General features: G+C 49.2%; 43 non-coding genes and 17 pseudogenes across 43 annotated transcripts; all 60 read left to right on the top strand.

Moving 5' to 3' along the window:
* Positions 1-49: 49 nt before the first annotated feature.
* Positions 50-168, top strand: LOC149754389 (5S ribosomal RNA). Its single transcript, XR_016402006.1, has one exon. It is a non-coding gene; the product is annotated as a 5S ribosomal RNA (ribosomal RNA).
* Positions 169-415: 247 nt separating this feature from the next.
* Positions 416-534, top strand: LOC149754388 (5S ribosomal RNA). Its single transcript, XR_016401661.1, has one exon. It is a non-coding gene; the product is annotated as a 5S ribosomal RNA (ribosomal RNA).
* Positions 535-780: 246 nt separating this feature from the next.
* LOC149754387 (5S ribosomal RNA) lies at positions 781-899 on the top strand. Its single transcript, XR_016402004.1, has one exon. It is a non-coding gene; the product is annotated as a 5S ribosomal RNA (ribosomal RNA).
* A 247-nt stretch (positions 900-1146) lies between these two features.
* On the top strand, positions 1147-1265 carry LOC149754386 (5S ribosomal RNA). Its single transcript, XR_016405564.1, has one exon. It is a non-coding gene; the product is annotated as a 5S ribosomal RNA (ribosomal RNA).
* Positions 1266-1512: 247 nt separating this feature from the next.
* On the top strand, positions 1513-1631 carry LOC149754385 (5S ribosomal RNA; annotated as a pseudogene).
* Positions 1632-1878: 247 nt separating this feature from the next.
* On the top strand, positions 1879-1997 carry LOC149754384 (5S ribosomal RNA). Its single transcript, XR_016406107.1, has one exon. It is a non-coding gene; the product is annotated as a 5S ribosomal RNA (ribosomal RNA).
* Positions 1998-2244: 247 nt separating this feature from the next.
* Positions 2245-2363, top strand: LOC149754383 (5S ribosomal RNA). The gene has a single exon (XR_016404585.1). It is a non-coding gene; the product is annotated as a 5S ribosomal RNA (ribosomal RNA).
* Positions 2364-2610: 247 nt separating this feature from the next.
* LOC149754382 (5S ribosomal RNA) lies at positions 2611-2729 on the top strand. The gene has a single exon (XR_016407705.1). It is a non-coding gene; the product is annotated as a 5S ribosomal RNA (ribosomal RNA).
* A 246-nt stretch (positions 2730-2975) lies between these two features.
* Positions 2976-3094, top strand: LOC149754381 (5S ribosomal RNA; annotated as a pseudogene).
* Positions 3095-3340: 246 nt separating this feature from the next.
* On the top strand, positions 3341-3459 carry LOC149754380 (5S ribosomal RNA). Its single transcript, XR_016404637.1, has one exon. It is a non-coding gene; the product is annotated as a 5S ribosomal RNA (ribosomal RNA).
* A 247-nt stretch (positions 3460-3706) lies between these two features.
* LOC149754379 (5S ribosomal RNA) lies at positions 3707-3825 on the top strand. Its single transcript, XR_016401660.1, has one exon. It is a non-coding gene; the product is annotated as a 5S ribosomal RNA (ribosomal RNA).
* A 246-nt stretch (positions 3826-4071) lies between these two features.
* On the top strand, positions 4072-4190 carry LOC149754378 (5S ribosomal RNA). The gene has a single exon (XR_016402222.1). It is a non-coding gene; the product is annotated as a 5S ribosomal RNA (ribosomal RNA).
* Positions 4191-4437: 247 nt separating this feature from the next.
* Positions 4438-4556, top strand: LOC149754377 (5S ribosomal RNA; annotated as a pseudogene).
* A 247-nt stretch (positions 4557-4803) lies between these two features.
* LOC149754376 (5S ribosomal RNA) lies at positions 4804-4922 on the top strand. Its single transcript, XR_016405376.1, has one exon. It is a non-coding gene; the product is annotated as a 5S ribosomal RNA (ribosomal RNA).
* A 247-nt stretch (positions 4923-5169) lies between these two features.
* On the top strand, positions 5170-5288 carry LOC149754375 (5S ribosomal RNA). Its single transcript, XR_016402165.1, has one exon. It is a non-coding gene; the product is annotated as a 5S ribosomal RNA (ribosomal RNA).
* A 245-nt stretch (positions 5289-5533) lies between these two features.
* Positions 5534-5652, top strand: LOC149754374 (5S ribosomal RNA). Its single transcript, XR_016408692.1, has one exon. It is a non-coding gene; the product is annotated as a 5S ribosomal RNA (ribosomal RNA).
* A 246-nt stretch (positions 5653-5898) lies between these two features.
* LOC149754373 (5S ribosomal RNA) lies at positions 5899-6017 on the top strand. The gene has a single exon (XR_016404086.1). It is a non-coding gene; the product is annotated as a 5S ribosomal RNA (ribosomal RNA).
* Positions 6018-6264: 247 nt separating this feature from the next.
* LOC149754372 (5S ribosomal RNA) lies at positions 6265-6383 on the top strand. Its single transcript, XR_016407704.1, has one exon. It is a non-coding gene; the product is annotated as a 5S ribosomal RNA (ribosomal RNA).
* A 246-nt stretch (positions 6384-6629) lies between these two features.
* On the top strand, positions 6630-6748 carry LOC149754371 (5S ribosomal RNA; annotated as a pseudogene).
* Positions 6749-6994: 246 nt separating this feature from the next.
* On the top strand, positions 6995-7113 carry LOC149754370 (5S ribosomal RNA). Its single transcript, XR_016402003.1, has one exon. It is a non-coding gene; the product is annotated as a 5S ribosomal RNA (ribosomal RNA).
* A 247-nt stretch (positions 7114-7360) lies between these two features.
* Positions 7361-7479, top strand: LOC149754369 (5S ribosomal RNA). Its single transcript, XR_016401659.1, has one exon. It is a non-coding gene; the product is annotated as a 5S ribosomal RNA (ribosomal RNA).
* A 246-nt stretch (positions 7480-7725) lies between these two features.
* LOC149754368 (5S ribosomal RNA) lies at positions 7726-7844 on the top strand. The gene has a single exon (XR_016402002.1). It is a non-coding gene; the product is annotated as a 5S ribosomal RNA (ribosomal RNA).
* A 247-nt stretch (positions 7845-8091) lies between these two features.
* Positions 8092-8210, top strand: LOC149754367 (5S ribosomal RNA; annotated as a pseudogene).
* Positions 8211-8457: 247 nt separating this feature from the next.
* On the top strand, positions 8458-8576 carry LOC149754366 (5S ribosomal RNA). Its single transcript, XR_016408289.1, has one exon. It is a non-coding gene; the product is annotated as a 5S ribosomal RNA (ribosomal RNA).
* Positions 8577-8823: 247 nt separating this feature from the next.
* On the top strand, positions 8824-8942 carry LOC149754365 (5S ribosomal RNA). The gene has a single exon (XR_016402164.1). It is a non-coding gene; the product is annotated as a 5S ribosomal RNA (ribosomal RNA).
* A 245-nt stretch (positions 8943-9187) lies between these two features.
* LOC149754364 (5S ribosomal RNA) lies at positions 9188-9306 on the top strand (annotated as a pseudogene).
* Positions 9307-9552: 246 nt separating this feature from the next.
* Positions 9553-9671, top strand: LOC149754363 (5S ribosomal RNA). Its single transcript, XR_016404085.1, has one exon. It is a non-coding gene; the product is annotated as a 5S ribosomal RNA (ribosomal RNA).
* A 247-nt stretch (positions 9672-9918) lies between these two features.
* Positions 9919-10037, top strand: LOC149754362 (5S ribosomal RNA). Its single transcript, XR_016404933.1, has one exon. It is a non-coding gene; the product is annotated as a 5S ribosomal RNA (ribosomal RNA).
* A 246-nt stretch (positions 10038-10283) lies between these two features.
* Positions 10284-10402, top strand: LOC149754361 (5S ribosomal RNA). The gene has a single exon (XR_016402571.1). It is a non-coding gene; the product is annotated as a 5S ribosomal RNA (ribosomal RNA).
* A 246-nt stretch (positions 10403-10648) lies between these two features.
* Positions 10649-10767, top strand: LOC149754360 (5S ribosomal RNA). The gene has a single exon (XR_016404558.1). It is a non-coding gene; the product is annotated as a 5S ribosomal RNA (ribosomal RNA).
* Positions 10768-11013: 246 nt separating this feature from the next.
* LOC149754359 (5S ribosomal RNA) lies at positions 11014-11132 on the top strand. Its single transcript, XR_016408179.1, has one exon. It is a non-coding gene; the product is annotated as a 5S ribosomal RNA (ribosomal RNA).
* A 246-nt stretch (positions 11133-11378) lies between these two features.
* LOC149754358 (5S ribosomal RNA) lies at positions 11379-11497 on the top strand. The gene has a single exon (XR_016408031.1). It is a non-coding gene; the product is annotated as a 5S ribosomal RNA (ribosomal RNA).
* Positions 11498-11744: 247 nt separating this feature from the next.
* On the top strand, positions 11745-11863 carry LOC149754357 (5S ribosomal RNA; annotated as a pseudogene).
* Positions 11864-12110: 247 nt separating this feature from the next.
* LOC149754356 (5S ribosomal RNA) lies at positions 12111-12229 on the top strand. Its single transcript, XR_016406106.1, has one exon. It is a non-coding gene; the product is annotated as a 5S ribosomal RNA (ribosomal RNA).
* Positions 12230-12476: 247 nt separating this feature from the next.
* On the top strand, positions 12477-12595 carry LOC149754355 (5S ribosomal RNA). The gene has a single exon (XR_016405626.1). It is a non-coding gene; the product is annotated as a 5S ribosomal RNA (ribosomal RNA).
* Positions 12596-12837: 242 nt separating this feature from the next.
* LOC149754354 (5S ribosomal RNA) lies at positions 12838-12956 on the top strand. Its single transcript, XR_016407106.1, has one exon. It is a non-coding gene; the product is annotated as a 5S ribosomal RNA (ribosomal RNA).
* Positions 12957-13201: 245 nt separating this feature from the next.
* LOC149754353 (5S ribosomal RNA) lies at positions 13202-13320 on the top strand. Its single transcript, XR_016404524.1, has one exon. It is a non-coding gene; the product is annotated as a 5S ribosomal RNA (ribosomal RNA).
* A 246-nt stretch (positions 13321-13566) lies between these two features.
* LOC149754352 (5S ribosomal RNA) lies at positions 13567-13685 on the top strand. Its single transcript, XR_016404522.1, has one exon. It is a non-coding gene; the product is annotated as a 5S ribosomal RNA (ribosomal RNA).
* Positions 13686-13931: 246 nt separating this feature from the next.
* LOC149754351 (5S ribosomal RNA) lies at positions 13932-14050 on the top strand. Its single transcript, XR_016402315.1, has one exon. It is a non-coding gene; the product is annotated as a 5S ribosomal RNA (ribosomal RNA).
* Positions 14051-14297: 247 nt separating this feature from the next.
* Positions 14298-14416, top strand: LOC149754350 (5S ribosomal RNA; annotated as a pseudogene).
* A 247-nt stretch (positions 14417-14663) lies between these two features.
* LOC149754349 (5S ribosomal RNA) lies at positions 14664-14782 on the top strand (annotated as a pseudogene).
* Positions 14783-15029: 247 nt separating this feature from the next.
* Positions 15030-15148, top strand: LOC149754348 (5S ribosomal RNA). Its single transcript, XR_016402790.1, has one exon. It is a non-coding gene; the product is annotated as a 5S ribosomal RNA (ribosomal RNA).
* Positions 15149-15395: 247 nt separating this feature from the next.
* Positions 15396-15514, top strand: LOC149754347 (5S ribosomal RNA; annotated as a pseudogene).
* Positions 15515-15761: 247 nt separating this feature from the next.
* Positions 15762-15880, top strand: LOC149754346 (5S ribosomal RNA). The gene has a single exon (XR_016402789.1). It is a non-coding gene; the product is annotated as a 5S ribosomal RNA (ribosomal RNA).
* Positions 15881-16127: 247 nt separating this feature from the next.
* On the top strand, positions 16128-16246 carry LOC149754345 (5S ribosomal RNA; annotated as a pseudogene).
* A 246-nt stretch (positions 16247-16492) lies between these two features.
* Positions 16493-16611, top strand: LOC149754344 (5S ribosomal RNA). Its single transcript, XR_016405027.1, has one exon. It is a non-coding gene; the product is annotated as a 5S ribosomal RNA (ribosomal RNA).
* Positions 16612-16858: 247 nt separating this feature from the next.
* LOC149754343 (5S ribosomal RNA) lies at positions 16859-16977 on the top strand. The gene has a single exon (XR_016404521.1). It is a non-coding gene; the product is annotated as a 5S ribosomal RNA (ribosomal RNA).
* A 246-nt stretch (positions 16978-17223) lies between these two features.
* On the top strand, positions 17224-17342 carry LOC149754342 (5S ribosomal RNA). Its single transcript, XR_016408182.1, has one exon. It is a non-coding gene; the product is annotated as a 5S ribosomal RNA (ribosomal RNA).
* Positions 17343-17589: 247 nt separating this feature from the next.
* Positions 17590-17708, top strand: LOC149754341 (5S ribosomal RNA; annotated as a pseudogene).
* A 247-nt stretch (positions 17709-17955) lies between these two features.
* Positions 17956-18074, top strand: LOC149754340 (5S ribosomal RNA; annotated as a pseudogene).
* Positions 18075-18321: 247 nt separating this feature from the next.
* Positions 18322-18440, top strand: LOC149754339 (5S ribosomal RNA). Its single transcript, XR_016402788.1, has one exon. It is a non-coding gene; the product is annotated as a 5S ribosomal RNA (ribosomal RNA).
* Positions 18441-18687: 247 nt separating this feature from the next.
* Positions 18688-18806, top strand: LOC149754338 (5S ribosomal RNA; annotated as a pseudogene).
* Positions 18807-19053: 247 nt separating this feature from the next.
* On the top strand, positions 19054-19172 carry LOC149754337 (5S ribosomal RNA). Its single transcript, XR_016402787.1, has one exon. It is a non-coding gene; the product is annotated as a 5S ribosomal RNA (ribosomal RNA).
* A 247-nt stretch (positions 19173-19419) lies between these two features.
* LOC149754336 (5S ribosomal RNA) lies at positions 19420-19538 on the top strand (annotated as a pseudogene).
* Positions 19539-19784: 246 nt separating this feature from the next.
* On the top strand, positions 19785-19903 carry LOC149754335 (5S ribosomal RNA). The gene has a single exon (XR_016405026.1). It is a non-coding gene; the product is annotated as a 5S ribosomal RNA (ribosomal RNA).
* A 247-nt stretch (positions 19904-20150) lies between these two features.
* On the top strand, positions 20151-20269 carry LOC149754334 (5S ribosomal RNA). Its single transcript, XR_016404520.1, has one exon. It is a non-coding gene; the product is annotated as a 5S ribosomal RNA (ribosomal RNA).
* Positions 20270-20515: 246 nt separating this feature from the next.
* Positions 20516-20634, top strand: LOC149754333 (5S ribosomal RNA). Its single transcript, XR_016408181.1, has one exon. It is a non-coding gene; the product is annotated as a 5S ribosomal RNA (ribosomal RNA).
* A 247-nt stretch (positions 20635-20881) lies between these two features.
* Positions 20882-21000, top strand: LOC149754332 (5S ribosomal RNA; annotated as a pseudogene).
* Positions 21001-21247: 247 nt separating this feature from the next.
* LOC149754331 (5S ribosomal RNA) lies at positions 21248-21366 on the top strand (annotated as a pseudogene).
* Positions 21367-21613: 247 nt separating this feature from the next.
* LOC149754330 (5S ribosomal RNA) lies at positions 21614-21732 on the top strand. Its single transcript, XR_016402786.1, has one exon. It is a non-coding gene; the product is annotated as a 5S ribosomal RNA (ribosomal RNA).
* Positions 21733-21853: the final 121 nt, after the last annotated feature.

The raw sequence follows: 21853 nt of genomic DNA, 5'->3' as shown, positions 1-21853 counted from the left end.
TCGAGACCTGCTGCTTTGTCATAACAGGGAGTTACGAAGGGCTTGTCATGGGTGCGATCATACCAGCACCAATGCACCGGATCCCATCAGAACTCCGCAGTTAAGCGTGCTTGGGCGAGAGTAGTACTAGGATGGGTGACCCCCTGGGAAGTCCTCGTGTTGCACCCCTTTTATTTTTTGCCCTTTTTTTATTTTTTTGATAACATTTATTTTTAATTTTTCGGCTCTTGGCTTTTCCACTTCGGATAATTTTTTTTCCACGAAAATAAACTGAGTCCGGAGACTGGCGGTGCCATGCAGCATAGCGGGACCAGCGCGTTGAATCCTACGCCAGAACGGCCCCGGCGGTGCGAATGTCTCGGGCCGTCGAGACCTGCTGCTTTGTCATAAAAGGGAGTTTCGAAGGGCTTGTCATGTGTGCGATCATACCAGCACTAATGCACCGGATCCCATCAGAACTCCGCAGTTAAGCGTGCTTGGGCGAGAGTAGTACTAGGATGGGTGACCCCCTGGGAAGTCCTCGTGTTGCACCCCTTTTATTTTTTGCCCTTTTTTTATTTTTTGATAATATTTATTTTTAATTTTTCGGCTTTTGGCTTTTCCTCTTCTGATAATTTTTTTCCTCCGAAAATAAACTGAGTCCGGAGACTGGCGGTGCCATGCAGCATAGCGGGACCAGCGTGTTGAATCCTACGCCAGAACGGCCCCGGCGGTGCGAATGTCTCGGGCCGTCGAGACCTGCTGCTTTGTCATAACAGGGAGTTACGAAGGGCTTGTCATGGGTGCGATCATACCAGCACCAATGCACCGGATCCCATCAGAACTCCGCAGTTAAGCGTGCTTGGGCGAGAGTAGTACTAGGATGGGTGACCCCCTGGGAAGTCCTCGTGTTGCACCCCTTTTATTTTTTGCCCTTTTTTTATTTTTTTGATAACATTTATTTTTAATTTTTCGGCTCTTGGCTTTTCCACTTCGGATAATTTTTTTTCCACGAAAATAAACTAAGTCCGGAGACTGGCGGTGCCATGCAGCATAGCGGGACCAGCGCGTTGAATCCTACGCCAGAACGGCCCCGGCGGTGCGAATGTCTCGGGCCGTCGAGACCTGCTGCTTTGTCATAACAGGGAGTTTCGAAGGGCTTGTCATGGGTGCGATCATACCAGCCCCAATGCACCGGATCCCATCAGAACTCCGCAGTTAAGCGTGCTTGGGCGAGAGTAGTACTAGGATGGGTGACCCCCTGGGAAGTCCTCGTGTTGCACCCCTTTTATTTTTTGCCCGCTTTTTTATTTTTTGATAATATTTATTTTTAATTTTTTGGCTTTTGGCTTTTCCTCTTCGGATAATTTTTTTCCCCCGAAAATAAACTAAGTCCGGAGACTGGCGGTGCCATGCAGCATAGCGGGACCAGCGCGTTGAATCCTACGCCAGAGCGGCCCCGGCGGCGCGAATGTCTCGGGCCGTCGAGGTCGGCTGCTTTGTCATAAAAGGGAGTTTCGAAGGGCATGTCATGGGTGCGATCATACCAGCACTAATGCACCGGATCCCATCAAAACTCCGCAGTTAAGCGTGCTTGGGCGAGGGTAGTACTAGGATGGTTGACCCTATGGAAAGTCCTCATGTTGCACCCCTTTTATTTTTTGCCCGCTTATTTATTTTTTGATAATATTTATTTTTAATTTTTCGTTCTTTGGCTTTTCCTCTTCGGATAATTTTTTTTCCCCGAAAATAAACTGAGTCCGGAGACTGGCGGTGCCATGCAGCATAGCGGGACCAGCGCGTTGAATCCTACGCCAGAACGGCCCCGCCGGCGCGAATGTCTCGGGCCGTCGAGGTCTGCTGCTTTGTCATAAAAGGAAGTTTCGAAGGGCATGTCATGGGTGCGATCATACCAGCACTAATGCACCGGATTCCATCAGAACTCCGCAGTTAAGCATGCTTGGGCGAGAGTAGTACTAGGATGGGTGACCCTCTGGGAAGTCCTCGTGTTGCACCCCTTTAATTTTTTGCCCGCTTTTTTATTTTTTGATAATATTTATTTTTAATTTTTCGGCTTTTGGCTTTTCCACTCCGGATAATTTTTTTCCTCCAAAAATAAACTGAGTTCGGAGACTGGCGGTGCCATGCAGCATAGCGGGACCAGCGCGTTGAATTTTACGCCAGAACGGCCCCGGCGGCGCGAATGTCTCGGGCCGTCGAGACCGGCTGCTTTGTCATAAAAAGGAGTTTCGAAGGGCTTGTCATGGGTGCGATCATACCAGCACTAATGCGCCGGATCCCATCAGAACTCCGCAGTTAAGCATGCTTGGGCGAGAGTAGTACTAGGATGGGTGACCCCCTGGGAAGTCCTCGTGTTGCACCCCTTTTATTTTTTGCCCTTTTTTTATTTTTTTGATAATATTTATTTTTAATTTTTCGGCTCTTGGCTTTTCCACTTCGGATAATTTTTTTTCCACGAAAATAAACTGAGTCCGGAGACTGGCGGTGCCATGCAGCATAGCGGGACCAGCGCGTTGAATCCTACGCCAGAACGGCCCCGACGGTGCGAATGTCTCGGGCCGTCGAGACCTGCTGCTTTGTCATAAAAGGGAGTTTCGAAGGGCTTGTCATGTGTGCGATCATACCAGCACTAATGCACCGGATCCCATCAGAACTCCGCAGTTAAGCGTGCTTGGGCGAGAGTTGTGCTAGGATGGGTGACCCCCTGGGAAGTCCTCGTGTTGCACCCCTTTTATTTTTTGCCCGCTTTTTTATTTTTTGATAATATTTATTTTTAATTTTTCGGCTTTCGGCTTTTCCTCTTCGGATAATTTTTTCCCCCGAAAATAAACTGAGTCCGGAGACTGGCGGTGCCATGCAGCATAGCGGGACCAGCGCGTTGAATCCTACGCCAGAACGGCCCCGCCGGCGCGAATGTCTCGGGCCGTCGAGACCGGCTGCTTTGTCATAAAAGGGAGTTTCGAAGGGCTTGTCATGGGTGCGATCATACCAGCACTAATGCACCGGATCCCATCAGAACTCCGCAGTTAAGCGTGCTTGGGCGAGAGTAGCACTAGGTAGCGGGACCACCTGGGAAGTCCTCGTGTTGCACCCCTTTTATTTTTTGCCCTTTTTTTATTTTTTGATAATATTTATTTTTAATTTTTCGGCTTTTGGCTTTTCCTCTTCTGATAATTTTTTTCCTCCGAAAATAAACTGAGTCCGGAGACTGGCGGTGCCATGCAGCATAGCGGGACCAGCGCGTTGAATCCTACGCCAGAACGGCCCCGGCGGTGCGAATGTCTCGGGCCGTCGAGACCTGCTGCTTTGTCATAACAGGGAGTTACGAAGGGCTTGTCATGGGTGCGATCATACCAGCACCAATGCACCGGATCCCATCAGAACTCTGCAGTTAAGCGTGCTTGGGCGAGAGTAGTACTAGGATGGGTGACCCCCTGGGAAGTCCTCGTGTTGCACCCCTTTTATTTTTTGCCCTTTTTTTATTTTTTTGATAACATTTATTTTTAATTTTTCGGCTCTTGGCTTTTCCACTTCGGATAATTTTTTTTCCACGAAAATAAACTGAGTCCGGAGACTGGCGGTGCCATGCAGCATAGCGGGACCAGCGCGTTGAATCCTACGCCAGAACGGCCCCGGCGGTGCGAATGTCTCGGGCCGTCGAGACCTGCTGCTTTGTCATAAAAGGGAGTTTCGAAGGGCTTGTCATGTGTGCGATCATACCAGCACTAATGCACCGGATCCCATCAGAACTCCGCAGTTAAGCGTGCTTGGGCGAGAGTAGTACTAGGATGGGTGACCCCCTGGGAAGTCCTCGTGTTGCACCCCTTTTATTTTTTGCCCTTTTTTTATTTTTTGATAATATTTATTTTTAATTTTTCGGCTTTTGGCTTTTCCTCTTCTGATAATTTTTTTCCTCCGAAAATAAACTGAGTCCGGAGACTGGCGGTGCCATGCAGCATAGCGGGACCAGCGCGTTGAATCCTACGCCAGAACGGCCCCGGCGGTGCGAATGTCTCGGGCCGTCGAGACCTGCTGCTTTGTCATAACAGGGAGTTACGAAGGGCTTGTCATGGGTGCGATCATACCAGCACCAATGCACCGGATCCCATCAGAACTCCGTAGTTAAGCGTGCTTGGGCGAGAGTAGTACTAGGATGGGTGACCCCCTGGGAAGTCCTCGTGTTGCACCCCCTTTATTTTTTGCCCGCTTTTTTATTTTTTGATAATATTTATTTTTAATTTTTCGGCTTTTGGCTTTTCCACTTCGGATAATTTTTTTCCCCCGAAAATAAACTGAGTCCGGAGACTGGCGGTGCCATGCAGCATAGCGGGACCAGCGCGTTGAATCCTACGCCAGAGCGGCCCCGGCGGCGCGAATGTCTCGGGCCGTCGAGGTCGGCTGCTTTGTCATAAAAGGGAGTTTCGAAGGGCATGTCATGGGTGCGATCATACCAGCACTAATGCACCGGATCCCATCAAAACTCCGCAGTTAAGCGTGCTTGGGCGAGGGTAGTACTAGGATGGGTGACCCTATGGAAAGTCCTCATGTTGCACCCCTTTTATTTTTTGTCGGCTTTTTTATTTTTTGATAATATTTATTTTTAATTTTTCGGCCTTTGGCTTTTCCTCTTCGGATAATTTTTTTTCCCCGAAAATAAATTGAGTCCGGAGACTGGCGGTGCCATGCAGCATAGCGGGACCAGCGCGTTGAATCCTACGCCAGAACGGCCCTGGCGGCGCGAATGTCTCGGGCCGTCGAGACCGGCTCCCTTGTCATAAAAAGGAGTTTCGAAGGTTTTGCCATGGGTGCGATCATACCAGCACCAATGCACCGGATCCCATCAGAACTCCGCAGTTAAGCGTGCTTGGGCGAGAGTAGTACTAGTATGGGTGACCCCCCGGGAAGTCCTCGTGTTGCACCCCATTTATTTTTTGCCCTTTTTTTTATTTTTTGATAATATTTATTTTTAATTTTTCGGCTTTTGGCTTTTCCACTTCGGATAATTTTTTTCCCCCGAAAATAAACTGAGTCCGGAGACTGGCGGTGCCATGCAGCATAGCGGGACCAGCACGTTGAATCCTACGCCAGAACGGCCCCGGCGGCGCGAATGTCTCGGGCCGTCGAGGTCTGCTGCTTTGTCATATAAGAGAGTTTCGAAGGGAATGTCATGGGTGCGATCATACCAGCACTAATGCACTGGATCCCATCAGAACTCCGCAGTTAAGCGTGCTTGGGCGGGAGAAGTACTAGGATGGGTGACCCCCTGGGAAGTCCTCGTGTTGCACCCCTTTTATTTTTTGCCCTTTTCTTATTTTTTGATAATATTTATTTTTAATTTTTCGGCTTTTGGCTTTTCCTCTTCGGATAATTTTTACCCCCGAAAATAAACTGAGTCCGGAGACTGGCGGTGCCATGCAGCATAGCGGGACCAGCGCGTTGAATCCTACGCCAAAACGGCCCCGCCAGCGCGAATGTCTCGGGCCGTCGAGGTCTGCTGCTTTGTCACAAAAGGAAGTTTCGAAGGGCATGTCATGGGTGCGATCATACCAGCACTAATGCACCGGATTCCATCAGAACTCCGCAGTTAAGCATGCTTGGGCGAGAGTAGTACTAGGATGGGTGACCCTCTGGGAAGTCCTCGTGTTACACCCCTTTAATTTTTTGCCTGCTTTTTTATTTTTTGATAATATTTATTTTTAATTTTTCGGCTTTTGGCTTTTCCACTCCGGATAATTTTTTTCCTCCCAAAATAACCTGAGTTCGGAGACTGGCGGTGCCATGCAAATAGCGGGACCAGCGCGTTGAATTCTACGCCAGAACGGCCCCGGCGGCGCGAATGTCTCGGGCCGTCGAGACCGGCTGCTTTGTCATAAAAGGGAGTTTCGAAGGGCTTGTCATGGGTGCGATCATACCAGCACTAATGCACCGGATCCCATCAGAACTCCGCAGTTAAGCGTGCTTGGGCGAGAGTAGCACTAGGATGGGTGACCACCTGGGAAGTCCTCGTGTTGCACCCCTTTTATTTTTTGCCCGTTTTTTTATTTTTTGATAATATTTATTTTTAATTTTTTGGCTTTTGGCTTTTCCGCTTCGGATAATTTTTTTCCTCCGAAAATAAACTGAGTCCGGAGACTGGCGGTGCCATGCAGCATAGCGGGACCAGCGCGTTGAATCCTACGCCAGAACGGCCCCGGCGGTGCGAATGTCTCGGGCCGTCGAGACCTGCTGCTTTGTCATAAAAGGGAGTTTCGAAGGGCTTGTCATGTGTGCGATCATACCAGCACTAATGCACCGGATCCCATCAGAACTCCGCAGTTAAGCGTGCTTGGGCGAGAGTTGTGCTAGGATGGGTGACCCCCTGGGAAGTCCTCGTGTTGCACCCCTTTTATTTTTTGCCCGCTTTTTTATTTTTTGATAATATTTATTTTTAATTTTTCGTCTTTCGGCTTTTCCTCTTCGGATAATTTTTTCCCCCGAAAATAAACTGAGTCCGGAGACTGGCGGTGCCATGCAGCATAGCGGGACCAGCGCGTTGAATCCTACGCCAGAACGGCCCCGCCGGCGCGAATGTCTCGGGCCGTCGAGACCGGCTGCTTTGTCATAAAAGGGAGTTTCGAAGGGCTTGTCATGGGTGCGATCATACCAGCACTAATGCACCGGATCCCATCAGAACTCCGCAGTTAAGCGTGCTTGGGCGAGAGTAGCACTAGGTAGCGGGACCACCTGGGAAGTCCTCGTGTTGCACCCCTTTTATTTTTTGCCCTTTTTTTATTTTTTGATAATATTTATTTTTAATTTTTCGGCTTTTGGCTTTTCCTCTTCTGATAATTTTTTTCCTCCGAAAATAAACTGAGTCCGGAGACTGGCGGTGCCATGCAGCATAGCGGGACCAGCGCGTTGAATCCTACGCCAGAACGGCCCCGGCGGTGCGAATGTCTCGGGCCGTCGAGACCTGCTGCTTTGTCATAACAGGGAGTTACGAAGGGCTTGTCATGGGTGCGATCATACCAGCACCAATGCACCGGATCCCATCAGAACTCCGCAGTTAAGCGTGCTTGGGCGAGAGTAGTACTAGGATGGGTGACCCCCTGGGAAGTCCTCGTGTTGCACCCCTTTTATTTTTTGCCCTTTTTTTATTTTTTTGATAACATTTATTTTTAATTTTTCGGCTCTTGGCTTTTCCACTTCGGATAATTTTTTTTCCACGAAAATAAACTGAGTCCGGAGACTGGCGGTGCCATGCAGCATAGCGGGACCAGCGCGTTGAATCCTACGCCAGAACGGCCCCGGCGGTGCGAATGTCTCGGGCCGTCGAGACCTGCTGCTTTGTCATAAAAGGGAGTTTCGAAGGGCTTGTCATGTGTGCGATCATACCAGCACTAATGCACCGGATCCCATCAGAACTCCGCAGTTAAGCGTGCTTGGGCGAGAGTAGTACTAGGATGGGTGACCCCCTGGGAAGTCCTCGTGTTGCACCCCTTTTATTTTTTGCCCTTTTTTTATTTTTTGATAATATTTATTTTTAATTTTTCGGCTTTTGGCTTTTCCTCTTCTGATAATTTTTTTCCTCCGAAAATAAACTGAGTCCGGAGACTGGCGGTGCCATGCAGCATAGCGGGACCAGCGCGTTGAATCCTACGCCAGAACGGCCCCGGCGGTGCGAATGTCTCGGGCCGTCGAGACCTGCTGCTTTGTCATAACAGGGAGTTACGAAGGGCTTGTCATGGGTGCGATCATACCAGCACCAATGCACCGGATCCCATCAGAACTCCGCAGTTAAGCGTGCTTGGGCGAGAGTAGTACTAGGATGGGTGACCCCCTGGGAAGTCCTCGTGTTGCACCCCCTTTATTTTTTGCCCGCTTTTTTATTTTTTGATAATATTTATTTTTAATTTTTCGGCTTTTGGCTTTTCCACTTCGGATAATTTTTTTCCCCCGAAAATAAACTGAGTCCGGAGACTGGCGGTGCCATGCAGCATAGCGGGACCAGCGCGTTGAATCCTACGCCAGAGCGGCCCCGGCGGCGCGAATGTCTCGGGCCGTCGAGGTCGGCTGCTTTGTCATAAAAGGGAGTTTCGAAGGGCATGTCATGGGTGCGATCATACCAGCACTAATGCACCGGATCCCATCAAAACTCCGCAGTTAAGCGTGCTTGGGCGAGGGTAGTACTAGGATGGGTGACCCTATGGAAAGTCCTCATGTTGCACCCCTTTTATTTTTTGTCGGCTTTTTTATTTTTTGATAATATTTATTTTTAATTTTTCGGCCTTTGGCTTTTCCTCTTCGGATAATTTTTTTTCCCCGAAAATAAACTGAGTCCGGAGACTGGCGGTGCCATGCAGCATAGCGGGACCAGCGCGTTGAATCCTACGCCAGAACGGCCCTGGCGGCGCGAATGTCTCGGGCCGTCGAGACCGGCTCCCTTGTCATAAAAAGGAGTTTCGAAGGTTTTGTCATGGGTGCGATCATACCAGCACTAATGCACCGGATCCCATCAGAACTCCGCAGTTAAGCGTGCTTGGAAGAGAGTAGTACTAGTATGGGTGACCCCCCGGGAAGTCCTCGTGTTGCACCCCATTTATTTTTTGCCCTTTTTTTTATTTTTTGATAATATTTATTTTTAATTTTTCGGCTTTTGGCTTTTCCACTTCGGATAATTTTTTTCCCCCGAAAATAAACTGAGTCCGGAGACTGGCGGTGCCATGCAGCATAGCGGGACCAGCACGTTGAATCCTACGCCAGAACGGCCCCGGCGGCGCGAATGTCTCGGGCCGTCGAGGTCTGCTGCTTTGTCATATAAGAGAGTTTCGAAGGGAATGTCATGGGTGCGATCATACCAGCACTAATGCACTGGATCCCATCAGAACTCCGCAGTTAAGCGTGCTTGGGCGGGAGAAGTACTAGGATGGGTGACCCCCTGGGAAGTCCTCGTGTTGCACCCCTTTTATTTTTTGCCCTTTTCTTATTTTTTGATAATATTTATTTTTAATTTTTCGGCTTTTGGCTTTTCCTCTTCGGATAATTTTTACCCCCGAAAATAAACTGAGTCCGGAGACTGGCGGTGCCATGCAGCATAGCGGGACCAGCGCGTTGAATCCTACGCCAAAACGGCCCCGCCAGCGCGAATGTCTCGGGCCGTCGAGGTCTGCTGCTTTGTCACAAAAGGAAGTTTCGAAGGGCATGTCATGGGTGCGATCATACCAGCACTAATGCACCGGATTCTATCAGAACTCCGCAGTTAAGCATGCTTGGGCGAGAGTAGTACTAGGATGGGTGACCCTCTGGGAAGTCCTCGTGTTACACCCCTTTAATTTTTTGCCTGCTTTTTTATTTTTTGATAATATTTATTTTTAATTTTTCGGCTTTTGGCTTTTCCACTCCGGATAATTTTTTTCCTCCCAAAATAACCTGAGTTCGGAGACTGGCGGTGCCATGCAAATAGCGGGACCAGCGCGTTGAATTCTACGCCAGAACGGCCCCGGCGGCGCGAATGTCTCGGGCCGTCGAGACCGGCTGCTTTGTCATAAAAGGGAGTTTCGAAGGGCTTGTCATGGGTGCGATCATACCAGCACTAATGCACCGGATCCCATCAGAACTCCGCAGTTAAGCGTGCTTGGGCGAGAGTAGCACTAGGATGGGTGACCACCTGGGAAGTCCTCGTGTTGCACCCCTTTTATTTTTTGCCCGTTTTTTTATTTTTTGATAATATTTATTTTTAATTTTTTGGCTTTTGGCTTTTCCGCTTCGGATAATTTTTTTCCTCCGAAAATAAACTGAGTCCGGAGACTGGCGGTGCCATGCAGCATAGCGGGACCAGCGCGTTGAATCCTACGCCAGAACGGCCCCGGCGGTGCGAATGTCTCGGGCCGTCGAGACCTGCTGCTTTGTCATAAAAGGGAGTTTCGAAGGGCTTGTCATGGGTGCGATCATCCCAGCACTAATGCACCGGATCTCATCAGAACTCCGCAGTTAAGCGTGCTTGGGCGAGAGTAGTACTAGGATGGGTGACCCCCTGGGAAGTCCTCGTGTTGCACTCCATTTATTTTTTGCCCGCTTTTTTATTTTTTGATAATATTTATTTTTAATTTTTCGGCTTTTGGCTTTTTCTCTTCGGATAATTTTTTCCTCCAAAAATAAACTGAGTTCGGAGACTGGCGGTGCCATGCAGCATAGCGGGACCAGCGCGTTGAATCCTACGCCAGAACGGCCCCGGCGGTGCGAATGTCTCGGGCCGTCGAGACCTGCTGCTTTGTCATAAAAAGGAGTTTCGAAGGGCTTGTCATGGGTGCGATCATCCCAGCACTAATGCACCGGATCCCATCAGAACTCCGCAGTTAAGCGTGCTTGGGCGAGAGTAGTACTAGGATGGGTGACCCCCTGGGAAGTCCTCGTGTTGCACCCCTTTTATTTTTTGCCCACTTTTTTATTTTTTGATAATATTTATTTTTAATTTTTCGGCTTTCAGCTTTTCCTCTTCGGATAATTTTTTCCCCCGAAAATAAACAGAGTCCGGAGACTGGCGGTGCCATGCAGCATAGCGGGACCAGCACGTTGAATCCTACGCTAGAACGGCCCCGTCGGCGCGAATGTCTCGGGCCGTCGAGGTCTGCTGCTTTGTCATAAAAGGAAGTTTCGAAGGGCATGTCATGGGTGCGATCATACCAGCACTAATGCACCGGATTCCATCGGAACTCCGCAGTTAAGCGTGCTTGGGCGAGAGTAGTACTAGGATGGGTGACCCTCTGGGAAGTCCTCGTGTTGCACCCCTTTAATTTTTTGCCCGCTTTTTTATTTTTTGATAATATTTATTTTTAATTTTTCGGCTTTTGGCTTTTCCACTCCGGATAATTTTTTCCTCCGAAAATAAACTGAGTTCGGAGACTGGCGGTGCCATGCAGCATAGCGGGACCAGCGCGTTGAATTTTACGCCAGAACGGCCCCGGCGGCGCGAATGTCTCTGGCCGTTGAGACCGGCTGCTTTGTCATAAAAAGGAGTTTCGAAGGGCTTGTCATGGGTGCGATCATACCAGCACAAATGCACCGGATCCCATCAGAACTCCACAGTTAAGCGTGCTTGGGCGAGAGTAGTACTAGGATGGGTAACCCCCCAGGAAGTCCTCGTGTTGCACCCCTTTTATTTTTTGCCCTTTTTTTATTTTTGGATAATATTTATTTTTAATTTTTCAGCTTTTGGATTTTCCACTTCGGACAATTTTTTTTCCACGAAAATAAACTGAGTCCGCAGACTGGCGGTGCCATGCAGCATAGCGGGACCAGCGCGTTGAATCCTACGCCAGAACGGCCCCGGCGGCGCGAATGTCTCGGGCCGTCGAGGCCGGCTGCTTTGTCATAAAAGGGAGTTTCGAAGGGCTTGTCATGGGTGCGATCATACCAGCACTAATGCACCGGATCCCATCAAAACTCCGCAGTTAAGCGTGCTTGGGCGAGAGTAGCACTAGGATGGGTGACCACCTGGGAAGTCCTCGTGTTGCACCCCTTTTATTTTTTGCCCCTTTTTTTATTTTTTGATAATATTTATTTTTAATTTTTCGGCTTTTGGCTTTTCCTCTTCTGATAATTTTTTTCCTCCGAAAATAAACTGAGTCCGGAGACTGGCGGTGCCATGCAGCATAGCGGGACCAGCGCGTTGAATCCTACGCCAGAGCGGCCCCGGCGGCGCGAATGTCTCGGGCCGTCGAGGTCGGCTGCTTTGTCATAAAAGGGAGTTTCGAAGGGCATGTCATGGGTGCGATCATACCAGCACTAATGCACCGGATCCCATCAAAACTCCGCAGTTAAGCGTGCTTGGGCGAGAGTAGCACTAGGATGGGTGACCACCTGGAAAGTCCTCGTGTTGCACCCCTTTTATTTTTTGCCCCTTTTTTTATTTTTTGATAACATTTATTTTTAATTTTTCGGCTTTTGGCTTTTCCTCTTCTGATAATTTTTTTCCTCCGAAAATAAACTGAGTCCGGAGACTGGCGGTGCCATGCAGCATAGCGGGACCAGCGCGTTGAATCCTACGCCAGAACGGCCCCGCCGGCGCGAATGTCTCGGGCCGTCGAGGTCTGCTGCTTTGTCATAAAAGGAAGTTTCGAAGGGCATGTCATGGGTGCGATCATACCAGCACTAATGCACCGGATTCCATCAGAACTCCGCAGTTAAGCATGCTTGGGCGAGAGTAGTACTAGGATGGGTGACCCTCTGGGAAGTCCTCGTGTTGCACCCCTTTAATTTTTTGCCCGCTTTTTTATTTTTTGATAATATTTATTTTTAATTTTTCGGCTTTTGGCTTTTCCACTCCGGATAATTTTTTTCCTACGAAAATAAACTGAGTTCGGAGACTGGCGGTGCCATGCAGCATAGCGGGACCAGCGCGTTGAATTTTACGCCAGAACGGCCCCGGCGACGCGAATGTCTCGGGCCGTCGAGACCGGCTGCTTTGTCATAAAAAGGAGTTTCGAAGGGCTTGTCATGGGTGCGATCATACCAGCACTAATGCGCCGGATCCCATCAGAACTCCGCAGTTAAGCGTGCTTGGGCGAGAGTAGCACTAGGATGGGTGACCACCTGGGAAGTCCTCGTGTTGCACCCCTTTTATTTTTTGCCCTTTTTTTATTTTTTGATAATATTTATTTTTAATTTTTCGGCTTTTGGCTTTTCCTCTTCGGATAATTTTTTTCCTCCCAAAATAAACTGAGTTCGGAGACTGGCGGTGCCATGCAGCATAGCGGGACCAGCGCGTTGAATTCTACGCCAGAACGGCCCCGGCGGCGCGAATGTCTCGGGCCGTCGAGACCGGCTGCTTTGTCATGGGAGTTTCGAAGGGCTTGTCATGGGTGCGATCATACCAGCACTAATGCACCAGATCCCATCAGAACTCCGCAGTTAAGCGTGCTTGGGCGAGAGTAGCACTAGGATGGGTGACCACCTGGGAAGTCCTCGTGTTGCACCCCTTTATTTTTTGCCCGTTTTTTTATTTTTTGATAATATTTATTTTTAATTTTTCGGCTTTCGGCTTTTCCTCTTCGGATAATTTTTTCCCCCGAAAATAAACAGAGTCCGGAGACTGGCGGTGCCATGCAGCATAGCGGGACCAGCGCGTTGAATCCTACGCTAGAACGGCCCCGTCGGCGCGAATGTCTCGGGCCGTCGAGGTCTGCTGCTTTGTCATAAAAGGGAGTTTCGAAGGGCTTGTCATGGGTGCGATCATACCAGCACTAATGCACTGGATCCCATCAGAACTCCGCAGTTAAGCGTGCTTGGGCGAGAGTAGTACTAGGATGGTTGACCCCCTGGGAAGTCCTCGTGTTGCACCCCTTTTATTTTTTGCCCGCTTATTTATTTTTTGATAATATTTATTTTTAATTTTTCGGCTTTCGGCTTTTCCTCTTCGGATAATTTTTTCTCCTGAAAATAAACAGAGTCCGGAGACTGGCGGTGCCATGCAGCATAGCGGGACCAGCGCGCTGAATCCTACGCTAGAACGGCCCCGTCAGCGCGAATGTCTCGGGCCGTCGAGGTCTGCTGCTTTGTCATAAAAGGGAGTTTCGAAGGGCTTGTCATGGGTGCGATCATACCAGCACTAATGCACTGGATCCCATCAGAACTCCGCAGTTAAGCGTGCTTGGGCGAGAGTAGTACTAGGATGGTTGACCCCCTGGGAAGTCCTCGTGTTGCACCCCTTTTATTTTTTGCCCGCTTATTTATTTTTTGATAATATTTATTTTTAATTTTTCGGCTTTCGGCTTTTCCTCTTCGGATAATTTTTTCCCCTAAAAATAAACAGAGTCCGGAGACTGGCGGTGCCATGCAGCATAGCGGGACCAGCGCGCTGAATCCTACGCTAGAACGGCCCCGGCGGCGCGAATGTCTCGGGCCGTCGAGGTCTGCTGCTTTGTCATAAAAGGGAGTTTCGAAGGGCTTGTCATGGGTGCGATCATACCAGCACTAATGCACTGGATCCCATCAGAACTCCGCAGTTAAGCGTGCTTGGGCGAGAGTAGTACCAGGATGGGTGACCCCCTGGGAAGTCCTCGTGTTGCACCCCTTTTATTTTTTGCCCGCTTATTTATTTTTTGATAATATTTATTTTTAATTTTTCAGCTTTTGGCTTTTCCACTTCGGATAATTTTTTTTCCACAAAAATAAACTGAGTCCGGAGACTGGCGGTGCCATGCAGCATAGCGGGACCAGCGCGTTGAATCCTACGCCAGAACGGCCCCGGCGGCGCGAATGTCTCGGGCCGTCGAGACCGGCTGCTTTGTCATAAAAGGGAGTTTCGAAGGGCTTGTCATGGGTGCGATCATACCAGCACTAATGCACCGGATCCCATCAAAACTCCACAGTTAAGCGTGCTTGGGCGAGAGTAGCACTAGGATGGGTGACCACTTGGGAAGTCCTCGTGTTGCACCCCTTTTATTTTTTGCCCCTTTTTTTATTTTTTGATAATATTTATTTTTAATTTTTCGGCTTTTTGCTTTTCCTCTTCTGATAATTTTTTTCCTCCGAAAATAAACTGAGTCCGGAGACTGGCGGTGCCATGCAGCATAGCGGGACCAGCGCGTTGAATCCTACGCCAGAGCGGCCCCGGCGGTGCGAATGTCTCGGGCCGTCGAGGTCGGCTGCTTTGTCATAAAAGGGAGTTTCGAAGGGCATGTCATGGGTGCGATCATACCAGCACTAATGCACCGGATCCCATCAAAACTCCGCAGTTAAGCGTGCTTGGGAGAGGGTAGTACTAGGATGGGTGACCCTATGGAAAGTCCTCATGTTGCACCCCTTTTATTTTTTGCCGGCTTTTTTATTTTTTGATAATATTTATTTTTAATTTTTCGGCCTTTGGCTTTTCCTCTTCGGATAATTTTTTTTCCCCGAAAATAAACTGAGTCCGGAGACTGGCGGTGCCATGCAGCATAGCGGGACCAGCGCGTTGAATCCTACGCCAGAACGGCCCTGGCGGCGCGAATGTCTCGGGCCGTCGAGACCGGCTCCCTTGTCATAAAAAGGAGTTTCGAAGGTTTTGTCATGGGTGCGATCATACCAGCACTAATGCACCGGATCCCATCAGAACTCCGCAGTTAAGCGTGCTTGGGCGAGAGTAGTACTAGTATGGGTGACCCCCCGGGAAGTCCTCGTGTTGCACCCCATTTATTTTTTGCCCTTTTTTTTATTTTTTGATAATATTTATTTTTAATTTTTTGGCTTTTGGCTTTTCCACTTCGGATAATTTTTTTTCCCCGAAAATAAACTGAGTCCGGAGACTGGCGGTGCCATGCAGCATAGCGGGACCAGCGCGTTGAATCCTACGCCAGAGCGGCCCCGGCGGCGCGAATGTCTCGGGCCGCCAAGGTCGGCTGCTTTGTCATAAAAGGGAGTTTCGAAGGGCATGTCATGGGTGCGATCATACCAGCACTAATGCACCGGATCCCATCAAAACTCCGTAGTTAAGCGTGCTTGGGCGAGGGTAGTACTAGGATGGGTGACCCTATGGAAAGTCCTCATGTTGCACCCCTTTTATTTTTTGCCGGCTTTTTTATTTTTTGATAATATTTATTTTTAATTTTTCGGCCTTTGGCTTTTCCTCTTCGGATAATTTTTTTTCCCCGAAAATAAACTGAGTCCGGAGACTGGCGGTGCCATGCAGCATAGCGGGACCAGCGCGTTGAATCCTACGCCAGAACGGCCCTGGCGGCGCGAATGTCTCGGGCCGTCGAGACCGGCTCCCTTGTCATAAAAAGGAGTTTCGAAGGTTTTGTCATGGGTGCGATCATACCAGCACTAATGCACCGGATCCCATCAGAACTCCGCAGTTAAGCGTGCTTGGGCGAGAGTAGTACTAGTATGGGTGACCCCCCGGGAAGTCCTCGTGTTGCACCCCATTTATTTTTTGCCCTTTTTTTTATTTTTTGATAATATTTATTTTTAATTTTTCGGCTTTTGGCTTTTCCACTTCGGATAATTTTTTTCCCCCGAAAATAAACTGAGTCCGGAGACTGGCGGTGCCATGCAGCATAGCGGGACCAGCGCGTTGAATCCTATGCCAGAACGTCCCCGGCGGCGCGAATGTCTCGGGCCGTCGAGGTCTGCTGCTTTGTCATATAAGAGAGTTTCGAAGGGCATGTCATGGGTGCGATCATACCAGCACTAATGCACCGGATCCCATCAAAACTCCGCAGTTAAGCGTGCTTGGGCGAGGGTAGTACTAGGATGGTTGACCCTATGGAAAGTCCTCGTGTTACACCCCTTTAATTTTTTGCCCGCTTTTTTATTTTTTGATAATATTTATTTTTAATTTTTCGGCTTTTGGCTTTTCCACTCCGGATAATTTTTTTCCTCCCAAAATAAACTGAGTTCGGAGACTGGCGGTGCCATGCAAATAGCGGGACCAGCGCGTTGAATTCTACGCCAGAACGGCCCCGGCGGCGCGAATGTCTCGGGCCGTCGAGACCGGCTGCTTTGTCATAAAAGGGAGTTTCGAAGGGCTTGTCATGGGTGCGATCATACCAGCACTAATGCACCGGATCCCGTCAGAACTCCGCAGTTAAGCGTGCTTGGGCGAGAGTAGCACTAGGATGGGTGACCACCTGGGAAGTCCTCGTGTTGCACCCCTTTTATTTTTTGCCCGTTTTTTTATTTTTTGATAATATTTATTTTTAATTTTTTGGCTTTTGGCTTTTCCGCTTCGGATAATTTTTTTCCTCCGAAAATAAACTGAGTCCGGAGACTGGCGGTGCCATGCAGCATAGCGGGACCAGCGCGTTGAATCCTACGCCAGAACGGCCCCGGCGGCGCGAATGTCTCGAGCCGTCGAGGTCTGCTGCTTTGTCATAAAAGGGAGTTTCGAAGGGCTTGTCATGGGTGCGATCATACCAGCACTAATGCACTGGATCCCATCAGAACTCCGCAGTTAAGCGTGCTTGGGCGAGAGTAGTACTAGGATGGTTGACCCCCTGGGAAGTCCTCGTGTTGCACCCCTTTTATTTTTTGCCCGCTTATTTATTTTTTGATAATATTTATTTTTAATTTTTCGGCTTTCGGCTTTTCCTCTTCGGATAATTTTTTCCCCTGAAAATAAACAGAGTCCGGAGACTGGCGGTGCCATGCAGCATAGCGGGACCAGCGCGCTGAATCCTACGCTAGAACGGCCCCGTCGGCGCGAATGTCTCGGGCCGTCGAGGTCTGCTGCTTTGTCATAAAAGGGAGTTTCGAAGGGCTTGTCATGGGTGCGATCATACCAGCACTAATGCACTGGATCCCATCAGAACTCCGCAGTCAAGCGTGCTTGGGCGAGAGTAGTACCAGGATTGGTGACCCCCTGGGAAGTCCTCGTGTTGCACCCCTTTTATTTTTTGCCCGCTTATTTATTTTTTGATAATATTTATTTTTAATTTTTCAGCTTTTGGCTTTTCCACTTCGGATAATTTTTTTTCCACAAAAATAAACTGAGTCCGGAGACTGGCGGTGCCATGCAGCATAGCGGGACCAGCGCGTTGAATCCTACGCCAGAACGGCCCCGGCGGCGCGAATGTCTCGGGCCGTCGAGACCGGCTGCTTTGTCATAAAAGGGAGTTTCGAAGGGCTTGTCATGGGTGCGATCATACCAGCACTAATGCACCGGATCCCATCAAAACTCCACAGTTAAGCGTGCTTGGGCGAGAGTAGCACTAGGATGGGTGACCACCTGGGAAGTCCTCGTGTTGCACCCCTTTTATTTTTTGCCCCTTTTTTTATTTTTTGATAATATTTATTTTTAATTTTTCGGCTTTTGGCTTTTCCTCTTCTGATAATTTTTTTCCTCCGAAAATAAACTGAGTCCGGAGACTGGCGGTGCCATGCAGCATAGCGGGACCAGCGCGTTGAATCCTACGCCAGAGCGGCCCCGGCGGCGCGAATGTCTCGGGCCGTCGAGGTCGGCTGTTTTGTCATAAAAGGGAGTTTCGAAGGGCATGTCATGGATGCAATCATACCAGCACTAATGCACCGGATCCCATCAAAACTCCGCAGTTAAGCGTGCTTGGGCGAGGGTAGTACTAGGATGGGTGACCCTATGGAAAGTCCTCATGTTGCACCCCTTTTATTTTTTGCCGGCTTTTTTATTTTTTGATAATATTTATTTTTAATTTTTCGGCCTTTGGCTTTTCCTCTTCGGATAATTTTTTTTCCCCGAAAATAAACTGAGTCTGGAGACTGGCGGTGCCATGCAGCATAGCGGGACCAGCGCGTTGAATCCTACGCCAGAACGGCCCTGGCGGCGCGAATGTCTCGGGCCGTCGAGACCGGCTCCCTTGTCATAAAAAGGAGTTTCGAAGGTTTTGTCATGGGTGCGATCATACCAGCACTAATGCACCGGATCCCATCAGAACTCCGCAGTTAAGCGTGCTTGGGCGAGAGTAGTACTAGTATGGGTGACCCCCCGGGAAGTCCTCGTGTTGCACCCCATTTATTTTTTGCCCTTTTTTTTATTTTTTGATAATATTTATTTTTAATTTTTCGGCTTTTGGCTTTTCCACTTCGGATAATTTTTTTTCCCCGAAAATAAACTGAGTCCGGAGACTGGCGGTGCCATGCAGCATAGCGGGACCAGCGCGTTGAATCCTACGCCAGAGCGGCCCCGGCGGCGCGAATGTCTCGGGCCGCCAAGGTCGGCTGCTTTGTCATAAAAGGGAGTTTCGAAGGGCATGTCATGGGTGCGATCATACCAGCACTAATGCACCGGATCCCATCAAAACTCCGTAGTTAAGCGTGCTTGGGCGAGGGTAGTACTAGGATGGGTGACCCTATGGAAAGTCCTCATGTTGCACCCCTTTTATTTTTTGCCGGCTTTTTTATTTTTTGATAATATTTATTTTTAATTTTTCGGCCTTTGGCTTTTCCTCTTCGGATAATTTTTTTTCCCCGAAAATAAACTGAGTCCGGAGACTGGCGATGCCATGCAGCATAGCGGGACCAGCGCGTTGAATCCTACGCCAGAACGGCCCTGGCGGCGCGAATGTCTCGGGCCGTCGAGACCGGCTCCCTTGTCATAAAAAGGAGTTTCGAAGGTTTTGTCATGGGTGCGATCATACCAGCACTAATGCACCGGATCCCATCAGAACTCCGCAGTTAAGCGTGCTTGGGCGAGAGTAGTACTAGTATGGGTGACCCCCCGGGAAGTCCTCGTGTTGCACCCCATTTATTTTTTGCCCTTTTTTTTATTTTTTGATAATATTTATTTTTAATTTTTCGGCTTTTGGCTTTTCCACTTCGGATAATTTTTTTCCCCCGAAAATAAACTGAGTCCGGAGACTGGCGGTGCCATGCAGCATAGCGGGACCAGCGCGTTGAATCCTATGCCAGAACGTCCCCGGCGGCGCGAATGTCTCGGGCCGTCGAGGTCTGCTGCTTTGTCATATAAGAGAGTTTCGAAGGGCATGTCATGGGTGCGATCATACCAGCACTAATGCACCGGATCCCATCAAAACTCCGCAGTTAAGCGTGCTTGGGCGAGGGTAGTACTAGGATGGTTGACCCTATGGAAAGTCCTCGTGTTACACCCCTTTAATTTTTTGCCCGCTTTTTTATTTTTTGATAATATTTATTTTTAATTTTTCGGCTTTTGGCTTTTCCACTCCGGATAATTTTTTTCCTCCCAAAATAAACTGAGTTCGGAGACTGGCGGTGCCATGCAAATAGCGGGACCAGCGCGTTGAATTCTACGCCAGAACGGCCCCGGCGGCGCGAATGTCTCGGGCCGTCGAGACCGGCTGCTTTGTCATAAAAGGGAGTTTCGAAGGGCTTGTCATGGGTGCGATCATACCAGCACTAATGCACCGGATCCCGTCAGAACTCCGCAGTTAAGCGTGCTTGGGCGAGAGTAGCACTAGGATGGGTGACCACCTGGGAAGTCCTCGTGTTGCACCCCTTTTATTTTTTGCCCGTTTTTTTATTTTTTGATAATATTTATTTTTAATTTTTTGGCTTTTGGCTTTTCCGCTTCGGATAATTTTTTTCCTCCGAAAATAAACTGAGTCCGGAGACTGGCGGTGCCATGCAGCATAGCGGGACCAGCGCGTTGAATCCTACGCCAGAACGGCCCCGGCGGCGCGAATGTCTCGAGCCGTCGAGGTCTGCTGCTTTGTCATAAAAGGGAGTTTCGAAGGGCTTGTCATGGGTGCGATCATACCAGCACTAATGCACTGGATCCCATCAGAACTCCGCAGTTAAGCGTGCTTGGGCGAGAGTAGTACTAGGATGGTTGACCCCCTGGGAAGTCCTCGTGTTGCACCCCTTTTATTTTTTGCCCGCTTATTTATTTTTTGATAATATTTATTTTTAATTTTTCGGCTTTCGGCTTTTCCTCTTCGGATAATTTTTTCCCCTGAAAATAAACAGAGTCCGGAGACTGGCGGTGCCATGCAGCATAGCGGGACCAGCGCGCTGAATCCTACGCTAGAACGGCCCCGTCGGCGCGAATGTCTCGGGCCGTCGAGGTCTGCTGCTTTGTCATAAAAGGGAGTTTCGAAGGGCTTGTCATGGGTGCGATCATACCAGCACTAATGCACTGGATCCCATCAGAACTCCGCAGTCAAGCGTGCTTGGGCGAGAGTAGTACCAGGATTGGTGACCCCCTGGGAAGTCCTCGTGTTGCACCCCTTTTATTTTTTGCCCGCTTATTTATTTTTTGATAATATTTATTTTTAATTTTTCAGCTTTTGGCTTTTCCACTTCGGATAATTTTTTTTCCACAAAAATAAACTGAGTCCGGAGACTGGCGGTGCCATGCAGCATAGCGGGACCAGCGCGTTGAATCCTACGCCAGAACGGCCCCGGCGGCGCGAATGTCTCGGGCCGTCGAGACCGGCTGCTTTGTCATAAAAGGGAGTTTCGAAGGGCTTGTCATGGGTGCGATCATACCAGCACTAATGCACCGGATCCCATCAAAACTCCACAGTTAAGCGTGCTTGGGCGAGAGTAGCACTAGGATGGGTGACCACCTGGGAAGTCCTCGTGTTGCACCCCTTTTATTTTTTGCCCCTTTTTTTATTTTTTGATAATATTTATTTTTAATTTTTCGGCTTTTGGCTTTTCCTCTTCTGATAATTTTTTTCCTCCGAAAATAAACTGAGTCCGGAGACTGGCGGTGCCATGCAGCATAGCGGGACCAGCGCGTTGAATCCTACGCCAGAGCGGCCCCGGCGGCGCGAATGTCTCGGGCCGTCGAGGTCGGCTGTTTTGTCATAAAAGGGAGTTTCGAAGGGCATGTCATGGGTGCAATCATACCAGCACTAATGCACCGGATCCCATCAAAACTCCGCAGTTAAGCGTGCTTGGGCGAGGGTAGTACTAGGATGGGTGACCCTATGGAAAGTCCTCATGTTGCACCCCTTTTATTTTTTGCCGGCTTTTTTATTTTTTGATAATATTTATTTTTAATTTTTCGGCCTTTGGCTTTTCCTCTTCGGATAATTTTTTTTCCCCGAAAATAAACTGAGTCTGGAGACTGGCGGTGCCATGCAGCATAGCGGGACCAGCGCGTTGAATCCTACGCCAGAACGGCCCTGGCGGCGCGAATGTCTCGGGCCGTCGAGACCGGCTCCCTTGTCATAAAAAGGAGTTTCGAAGGTTTTGTCATGGGTGCGATCATACCAGCACTAATGCACCGGATCCCATCAGAACTCCGCAGTTAAGCGTGCTTGGGCGAGAGTAGTACTAGTATGGGTGACCCCCCGGGAAGTCCTCGTGTTGCACCCCATTTATTTTTTGCCCTTTTTTTTATTTTTTGATAATATTTATTTTTAATTTTTCGGCTTTTGGCTTTTCCACTTCGGATAATTTTTTTCCCCGAAAATAAACTGAGTCCGGAGACTGGCGG

Source organism: Phoenix dactylifera, chromosome 4, assembly GCF_051530095.1.
Source record: "Phoenix dactylifera cultivar Ajwa chromosome 4, Ajwa_hap1_PhDact_Kaust_v1.1, whole genome shotgun sequence".
Taxonomy (NCBI): domain Eukaryota; kingdom Viridiplantae; phylum Streptophyta; class Magnoliopsida; order Arecales; family Arecaceae; genus Phoenix; species Phoenix dactylifera.
Note: the sequence above shows the minus strand (reverse complement) of the source record. Positions and strands in the feature narration are given on the sequence as shown.